This window comes from Dermochelys coriacea, chromosome 23, assembly GCF_009764565.3.
Source record: "Dermochelys coriacea isolate rDerCor1 chromosome 23, rDerCor1.pri.v4, whole genome shotgun sequence".
In the NCBI taxonomy this organism is placed as follows: Eukaryota; Metazoa; Chordata; order Testudines; family Dermochelyidae; genus Dermochelys; species Dermochelys coriacea.
Genome location: NC_050090.1, coordinates 6228518 through 6238170, shown reverse-complemented (window position 1 = coordinate 6238170; position 9653 = coordinate 6228518).

Genomic DNA, 9653 nt, shown 5'->3' with positions numbered 1-9653 from the left:
TGGAGCTTCCTGCCCTCCCTCCCCCTCACAACCCAGCCTCAGAGCTCCTCCACCTCCTCCATGGCCCAGCCTTGGAGCTTCCCATGCGCCCCCGCCCCCCACAACCCAGCCCTGGAGCTCCCTGTTCCCCCTGCCCCCCTCTTCCCCCCTGCATGGCCAGCCCTAGGATTGTCAACCCTCCAGGACTGGCCTGGAGTCTCTAGAAATTAAAGATTAATCTTCAATTAAAGATTGTGTCATGTGATGAAACCTCCAGGAATAAGTCCAACCAATATTGGCAACCCTACCAGCCCTGGAGCTCCCTACCCCATGGCCCAGCCATGGAGCTCCCCGCCTCCCACCCCATTGCCCAGCTATGGAACTCCCTGTGCCCTAGCACCCCCGCAAGACCCAGCCCTGGAGCTCCCCATGCCCCCCCCCGCATGGCCCAGCCCTGGAGCTCCCTGTGCCCCCCCTGCACAGCCCAGCCCAGCCCACTGGAGCTCCCTGTTCCCCCCCCTGCACAGCCCAACCCAGCCCTGAAGCTCCCTGTGCCCCTAGCCCCAACTCACATGGCCCAGCCCAATCTGGGGGTGGTCCAGGGTAGGTCGCTCCCAAGGGCCCAGCCTCACTGCTGGGCCTGAGACACATGGGCTGAAACCCTCATCCCCACGTGAGGCCCCCCGCGGTGGCCACGGTGGCTCTGCCCTTGCCCATAGCCATAGCTGGGAGGCGCCACACAGATCCGCAGCAACCATGTTCACCAACTATGCAACACCGCTTGCACAGTGCGTGCCCCTACAGGGTTCACCAACTAGTCAAAGGGATCCCAGCCAATGCCTGCACGCTACCGATGGGGCCAGCCTTCACTCCCTGCGGCACTGGCTGGGCTCACGTTGGGCCCTCCAGCCCAAAGGCTTTGTAGCTCCCTGGCCCTGAGGCAGCTGGACTCCCAGGCGCTAGCAAGGCACCAGAGAGAAGGAGGCCGGACAGCTCGGATCTGGTGAGCGGACACAGGCTGGGTCTCCCCCGAGCCCCATACCTGTCTGCTAGCCTCCACCAAATACCCCCTACAAGCCAGTGCCCCGCCTGGCTCCCTTCACCAAAGTGCTGCCTAGCACAATACAACAAAGACAATTGCAGAGTACACTGCAAAACCAGCCTCACACAAACCTACCGGCTGAGGGCCGGGGCTGGAGACCCAGAATCCAGGACAAACTCAGCACTGTGCAGGCACCCAGATCGGGCCCACGCTCGGCACCAAAGCAGACGGTCTCTCCCAGGCCTGTCAGTTAATGACACTGCAGCCGAGGAGATGCGGGTTTCCTTGGGAGTTCCCTGCCCAGCCAGGAAGGGCTGCCCGTTGGGGATGAGGCACCCAGAATGAAGAGCTGGCATCTCAGCTTTAAACGGGAAACTCGGCTCAGCCTGACCCGGGGTGCCATGAGCACAACGTCCAACTCTGCTGGGTGGGTCTGTGTGTCATAGGCCCGATGTGCGATGGTGAGTCTCCTTCAAGGGTCCTGGGGTTTTGGAGCAGGTGCTCTGAGTTCCACCATCCCAATCCTCCCACCTTGGCAAAGCTGGGATAAGCTCGTGGCTGAGGCGTCTGTGTCCCGAGCCAAACTGTGGTGCCCCCAGACCTCGGACCACAGCCCTGTGCTGGGCCAATGCTCTAGCGTGGAGGCTAGGCTGGGCCTAGGAGAGGTGGCACATCTGTGTTCCCTGCTTGGCCAGGCTCAGGGGGCTGACCGTCTCTCGCCCTGGTGCCGCTCTGGCTGCCCTGGCTCGGAGTCGCTATCTGAGGCCAGCAGCCAGTGGGCACCTTTCAGGGTGTGAGCCTGGCAATGCAGCCAAGGGGCCGTAGTCACATGAAGCCAGCCCCACGTGGCCCAACAGGCGCAGCTCCCCTGGTGCAGGACGGTGCGATAAATGAAGGCGGGGGGAGCTCCCTTTTATGGACACCCAGCCAGCTAGTTAGCTACAAAATCCTTGTTAGTAGCTGTTCTCTACTTGCTTTACCTGTAAAGGATTAAAAAAGCCCATAGATAAAAGGAAGGGAGTGGGCACTGACCAAAAGAGCCAATGGCAAGGCTAGAACTTTTTAAAATTGGGAAAAACCTTCCCCTTTGTCTGTATGTTGTTGTTCTCCGGAGAGAGGAGACACAGAGAAGCAATGTAAGAAGCTTTAAACCAGGTATGACAAATCATCAAATCCTACCTCGAACCTACTTATCTGAAACCTCAAATAAGTAAGTAGATCAGGGAATGTCTAGGAAGACACCATCAGGTTTCTCTCTTTTACTTCCTTATGGCGTGTGGACTGCTCTGTGCTAACCTTAGGTGCTTTTGTTTTGCTTGTAACCTTTAAGCTGGACCTCAAGAGAGCAATCTTGATGCTTAATTTTTGTAATTGTTTTTTTAAGAATTAAAAAAGCCTAAGTTTCCCGATGTATTTTCTTTCTTTTGTTTTTAATAAAATTTACCTTTTTTTAAGAACAGGACTGAGTTTTTTGTGTCCTAAGAGGTTGTGCACATGTTGTTTAATTAGCTGGTGGCAACAGCTGATTTCCTTTGTTTTCCATTCTCAGCCCTTCCCGGTGTGTGAAAGGGCTTGAGGGCATCCCATAGGAAGGAATTCCCAATGCGCCTTTCTGGGTTCTCTAAAAAGGGTTTTTTTTGCACTTGGGTGGTGGCAGCATCTCCCCATCCAAGGTCAGAGAGAAGCTGTAACCGTGGAAGTTTGATACCAGCCTGGAGGGGCCAATATTAATTTTTTTTTAATCCTTGTGGGCCCCCACCTTCTGCACTCAAAGTGCCGCAGTGGGGAATCAGCCTTGACAGATGGGCACCTGCCCTTTATCCCAGTGGGGTGGAGCTCAGAGGACCGGGGCAGTGCCAGCCTGGGGAGGGGCACCAGGGGCTTCACGGGCTCTGCGCAGGGAGTTAACTCATGTACCACGAATATGCTGGACACTGGCTGGGGCGCTGGGGGTTCGCATGGTGTGTGCGGGAGTGCAGGTGGGAAACCTGGCCAGGGGACCTTGCTACCTGCAGCTAGGGAGAGCCCATCTCTGTCCCACACTGGGGCCTTTGCTGGGTGCCCTCTTCCCACCCAGGTTGCCCTTCCCTCTGCTGACATTGCACAGGGCAGTGGTCACGCCCCTCTGGACCCCGTGTGCCCATTTGGCCACTCGGTGCAGGTCCTGGGACGGGCTGCTGGGCTGTTCAGGCACCATGCACGCCTTGGTCCTGGGTTTGTACAGCACCGAACACAGCAGGGTCCTGGGCCGGGCTCCTCGGCACTCGGTCATGACAATAATTAATATTGGAGAGCAGGAGATGGGCACAGCTGGGCTCTTTGGCTGGCAGTGCCGACTGCCCGGAGCAGGGGTGAACGCCAGGGTGGGTGCAGAGCTAGTGAAGCGCAAAGACAGTGTTGGCACCAGCACAGCAGGCCAGGGATCGATGTTTATCACCCCACAGAGGGCGCGGGTCCGGACCAGCCTCCCAGCGGGAGCAGGGGGCACAGGCTTGAACTGATCTCAGGATGGAGCTGGAGAGGTGGCTGTGGTGAGGGGAGCCGGAGAACCTGGGGGAGCTACAGGTCTGTGTCTGGAAGCACCATAGAGAATGCCCTTGGGTTGCTCCAGCCCTCCCCTGGTGCCCAAGGCAGCTCCTTTGGGCCCCGTTCTCTGGCACCCAGGAGCGATGCACCCCAAGCCCGACGGCAACTCTTTGGGTCCAGCCTGAGCTGGTGCCGGTGGCTGCACTTGGGACCAGGCCCCTGGGAGCCTGACTGGCCTCTCTCCAGATCTGCAGTTCCACATTGATGCCAGCCCCCCAGCAGTGCCCCCTAGAGCTAACCCTGTGCTGATGCTTCCCTGGGGCATGCGGGGGGACAGCTGCTCTCCAGACAGATACCGGTGCAGTCTCCCCAGCCCAGAAAAACCGGTGATTACCCTGCTGCGGCGTGGGAGGCTTCCAGCCAGGGCCACAGGGAAGGGCTTCCTCTCAGGAAACCAGCCCCCCTGCTCCAACACCCTCCATCTCCTCCAGGCGTCCAGCTCACTACGGAGCCACTGGCCAGTGCGGCTGTGTCCCGGCAGGCAGGAGATGGAGTGAGCCCCAGAGTCACCTTCAGAGCACGGTAAGGGGGGTGTGCGGGGCTCCCGCTCCCATGAGCCTCCATCCCCATTCCCCCACACCTGCTGCCCCTGCCCGGCTCTCACTCCAGCCAGCCAAGAGGCCCAAAGCACTTCACCAATATTCCCAGATGCCGGGCAGGACCAGTCCCACTGGAGGGAGGAAACTGAGGCACAGGGAGGGGAGGAGAGCTGCCCAGTGTCTCACAGCAGGTCAGGGACTAAGCCAAGAATCAGAACCCTGGAGTCCTTCAGCTTAACTCCCTGCTCTAACCACTAGACCCCATTTCTCCCCCAGGATTCTGTGTGTCCGTGAGCTTCGCAGCAGGGAGCCACAGGGCTGGGGCAGGCTGTGTGGTATGTCAGGGTCATTGAGCCATTGCCGGGGCTGCAGCAGGGTGCAGAGCCAGTGCTGGGTATGTGCCCTGCCGGCAGGGGGAACTGGAGTCAATGCTGGGATGTGCCCTGTCGGCAGGGGGAGCCGGAGCCGGTGCTGGGTACGTGCCCTGTCGGCAATGGGAGCCGGAGCCAATGCTGGGTACGTGCCCTGTCGGCAGGGGGAGCCGGAGCCGGTGCTGGGTACGTGCCCTGTCGGCAAGGGGAGCCGGAACCAATGCTGGGTACGTGCCCTGTCGGCAGGGGGAGCCGGAGCCAGTGCTGGGTATGTGCCCTGTCGGCACGGGGAGCTGGAGCAGGTGCTGGGTATGTGCCCTGTCGGCAGGGGGAAACGGAGCCGGTGCTGGGTACGTGTCCAGCTGGTTGGAGTTGTTGGTGCCAGGCGAATGGGAATGAGCCAAGTCTCTGCCCAGCTGCTGCCTTCACTTCCTGGGAAGCCCAACGCAGCCTGGTCCTGGTGTGGTCCAAGCAGGGCTCCCCTGACGAGGCAGATGGGCACAAGCCCGGCAGCAGCCAGCCCTGTGGCGTGAGGTCCCTGATCTCAGGCCAGTCCCTGCGGGGTGGGGCTGGCTCCCCAGCCAGGCTGGATCTACTGGCCTTGTCTTGGTGCTGCACCCCTTAGGGAGGGGCCCAGTGGGACTGGGACCCTGGGAAGGGAAAACGGGCCCTCCCCTGTCCATGTTTCTGCTAGACTGGGCCATGTCCCTCTGTGCCTGCCCAGCCCCCTTTGCCCACCCCACATCCCCCCTTCCCCATGGCTGCCCCACCCCCACATCCCTCTTCTCCCTCCTCCCATCTGTCACCCAGCCCCCCCATCCCTCTGGCTCTTGCCCCCCCACCAACTACCCCTCTCTTTTATCTCTCTCTGCTCCCCTTCCCGCTTCTCTCCCCCAACTTTGCCCATCCCCATCCAGCACCAAAGTACAGTTTGACCCCGGGGAGCCTGAGGCTCAGGGACTCACCCAGGCCCCCACAGCAGGGCAGAGGCAGGAAACCTGGCACCTGCCAATCTCATGGCCCTAGGAGGCCAGCCAGCGCCAGCGCCCCTTTGTCAAAGAGGGAGAAAAGTCTACAGACGTTTTCTCTGCCGCAGAGCCAAGAATAGAACCCAGGAGTCCTTGCTCCCCACTCTAACCACTAGACCCCACTCCCCGCCCAAAGCCAGGGATAGGCTCCTGGCCCCCCTGCTCTAACCACTAGACCCCAGTCAATTTTCCTCACCATGCAACTTGGCCAGACTCTGCTGGAGTTTGATCCCTGGACCTTTGGACTTTTGCTCCCATGCTGTGTAGAAGGGAACCCTCGCTCGCCCTGCCTTGGGAGCAGTGCTTCCAGGGACATTGGCTTTGGCTGCTGGTAATTACTGTATGGATCTAACCCCGTCCAAATGCACTGTCTGCCCCCCTCTCCCTGGGTGCCCTGCAAGGTCTCTGTCCCTGGGCTTGGCCGGGAGCCATCCTGCAGGCCCTGCTTCTGTGCTGGCCTTAGCTCCTCCCGTCTGTCAGCCCAGAGCAGCCGCTCCTGCCAGGGAGGGATGCAAGGGTGACGGCGGGATTGGGGATGGGGTGCGGGGAGCACATTTGTATTACGATCTGTGATGCCGTATCACCCAGGAGCTACAAATCAGCCCCCACCCCCCTGGTGCTAGGTGCTGTACAAACACACTTCAGACAGTCCCTCCCCCAAGGGGCCTCCCCAGTCCTGGCCCGTGTCTAATCTGCCCCTGTCACTGTCCCCAGAGCCACTCCCATACCCTGTGCCCTGCCCCCGCCTCCCATTGTCAGCTCTGCAGGGCAGGGGTCTCCCTCGTCTCCTGTATGGCTGGAAAGGGGCATCCACTCGCCTGCCAGCCTGATAGCAGGAGCTGGTACCTCTGCCCCAGCGGTGCGGGGTGGCCCAGACTCGCACAGGAAGCTGCCAGCTGGTATGGCAGTAAGAAGTGAGACAGCTGGGCTCCTTGCAGGCTCTAGGGCAAGGAACGCCCCCTTGGCCCCCAGCCAGGGGCTCTCAGCCACCCAGCAGGTCCAACAACGCAAGCTCTGCCGGGCATGTTTCAGCAGAGACGCCAGGGTGCCCCGAGGGAGCAGGTCAGGAGAATTAACTCCTGTCCCTGATGCAGAGGGGCAGGCAGAGGGTCACTGCAGATTGCAAAGCAAGGCAAATTGCGGGGGGTGGGGGAGACCCAGGAGTCCTGTCCCTGTCCCCTGCTCTAGCCCACCAGGGTAGGTCTAAGTGGCAAAGAGCAAACGTTGCAGCCGTGAGTCTCAGACCCCACTCTACAGACCCCGGCTCGCCGGGCTCAGACTATGAGGAGAAGCACGGCAGTGCAGTCTAAATCCCAGGGAGGTGGATGGGGCTCAGAGTCTATATGGCTATTTTTAGCCCCGTAGCCTGAGTCAATTGACCTGGGCGCTAGGACTCATTGCTGCGAGGTTATTTTTGCAGCGTAGGCATACACTAGACCCCACTCCTCTCCCAGAGCTTGAGATAGAACCCAGGAGTCCTGGCTCCCATGCCCCTGCTCTGACCACTCGACCCCACTTCCCTCCCAGAGCCAAGGAGAGAACCCAGGAGTCCTGGCTCCCATGCCCCTGCTCTGACCACTCGACCCCACTTCCCTCCCAGAGCCGAGGGTAGAACCCAGGAGTCCTGGCTCCCCAGCTCTTTCTTGAACTGTGAGACCCCAGTCCTTCCTCCTGCGGACATGAGCTCTGACCTGCTCCTGAGCCCTGTGTGCTGCGGTCCGCTGCCACCTCCCCCACTCCTGCCCGGGCTGCCAGCTCAGCGCAGAGGGAGCCAGCCCCGTTTCCTGCCGTCTGCAGCCCTCCGGCCTGGGGGTCATTTCCTGGTCTCAGCCGGCGCCTCCGGAGCTTGGGGATGTGACTCACGGGCTCCCTGCCCCCCCCAGGGTCCCAGTGCCATGCCAGCAGGGCTCCTGTCCTGCTGCTGGGGGCAGCCTCTGGGCAGGGCTCCCAGCCTCAGGACCTGCGTGGCACCGGGCACAACAGGTGCTCTGCTCATTGCTGGCCTGGGCACAGCTGGCATCTGAGCCAGGCAGGGAGCTGCAGAGGGGCGGCCTTGCTCCCCCTTTGTCTAGAGGCCTCCATGGGGCACCCCGAGGTGTTGAGCCCCCCAGGGCTGTGGGGTGTGTGTGTGTGTGGGGGGGGGCTGCAATAGCACCTGTTAGACACAAACAAGGGGAAACATGGCAGAGTTTTCACTGTTCAATCCCTGGGTGTGTGCTGGAAAACGGGTTTGCTCCGTGTCCCCCTCCCACACACACTTGGTGTTTCCCCGGAGAGCTTTGCTGGCTTCTGGGTGAGTCCGAACAAGGAGAGTTCCTGCCCCACAGGCTTGGCTGGGAGCCCCGGCAGGCCCTGGCGGGAAGCAGAGCCTGGAGCGCTGCCTGCCCCAATTGCAGGGCGCAGACATGGGGCCTGCTTCGGTGCCTATGCTGCCTACATTGGCAGCGCTGTGACGTGGGCAGTGTCGTCACGCTCCATTGCTGGGGGCGAGCTCTCCTGGTGATCAAAAATAATCACCCCGAATGGGGGCGGTGGGTCGCTGTATTGCCATAAAGCGCTGTCCATGCTGGCGCTTTTCAGCGCTAAAACATTTGTTGTGGGGTGGGGGGGTGCTTTTTCACACCCCCGAATGACTAAAGTTTTAGCTCCGAAAGTGGCAGTGTAGACACAGCCTTAGCTCCAGGGATGGGCAAGAAGGGGCTGGGAAGGGCTCGTCCTTCCCTAGGCTCCTCGCTGTTCACCAGCTGGGTTTTCTAAGTGCTCTAAAATCCACTGACTGACTTGATGGCAGTGATTTATGGGTGCAGGGGGGTCCCTACCCAGTTCTGGCAGGGGAGTGGGGTCTAGTGGTTAGAGCGGGCAGAGACCTGGAATCAGGACAACTGGGTTCCTTTCTTGGCTTCGGGAAGTGGGGGCAATTGGTTAAAGGAGGAGGGCTCAGAGCCAGGACTCCTGGGTTCTGGCCCCAGCTCTGAGAGGGCAGTGGGTCTGGTGGTTAGAGCAGGGGGGCGGGGGGCTAGGACTGCTGGGCCTTATCTCCAGCTCTGAGAGCGGCGTGGAGTCTGGTGGTTAGAGTGGGGGGCTGGGAGCTCCAGCTCTGAGAGGGGAGTGGTCCCAATCTGGGGTTCTTGGAGCCAAGCGTTCCCAAGAGATGGCGCCTTGTGCTAAAACAGAAAGGACACCAAGGTTCTGCAGATCTTATCACGCCTGTGTGCACACCCAGGGCTCCGACTCTGGCTCCGACCCTCCCCTGTGAGGAATTCAGGACTCGTCCAGCCTGCCCCTGGGACACTCTCCGGATGTGGGCACCCGAACATGGGGAGATGACCCTGCAGCGCGGCCCCACTGGAAATCAGCCAAGGTCCCAGTCACCTGCACCCCAAATTGAGAGCCCCTTTGGATCTGGGGGCCGCTGAGTCTGGCCCGGCTGGGGGCTGTGCTGGGGCCAGTGAGGCTTCTCCTCTCCAGGGCATGTAGGGCATTCCCATTTGTGGGGCTCAGGTACCAGCAATGGGCCCTACACTCCCCGCCCCCCACCAACAAACACCCACACAAAGGGGAGGTGAGAGCGGCTGGAGACAGCTTGGCTGAGGGGTAGGGGATTGGGAGCGCCCAGGGACTCGCAGCAGCTGCAGCTGGCCCCTGACCAGGGGTGGGTGTCTGGGTGCAGGTGTGTGTCTGGGTGCAGATGTGCACATGAGCGTGTGGCATGTTTGTGCTTGTGCCCTAAGCATGTCCACATGAGCACACAACTGTGTCCATGCATATGTGTGTGTTTGTGTGGATGCTCACACCATTATGCGAGAGCCCCATAACTCAGGTAGCTCCTCACCCATCCTGCCCCATAGCCCGACATGGCTCAGTGCGGGCAGCTCCGCACCCATCCTGCCCCTCAGTCTGGGCTGCTACCTGCCCCATAACCCAGATGGCTCAGTGCTGGCTGCTCTCTACTCCTGTCCTGCCCCATAACCCAGATGGCTTAGTGAGGGCTACTTCCCACCCCATCCTGCCCCATAGCCCAGGCTCAGTGCCCACAGCTCCCTGCCCCATAACCCCAGGCGGCTCAGCGCTGGCTGCTCCTCGCCCCTGTCCTGCCCCAAGGGAGGGC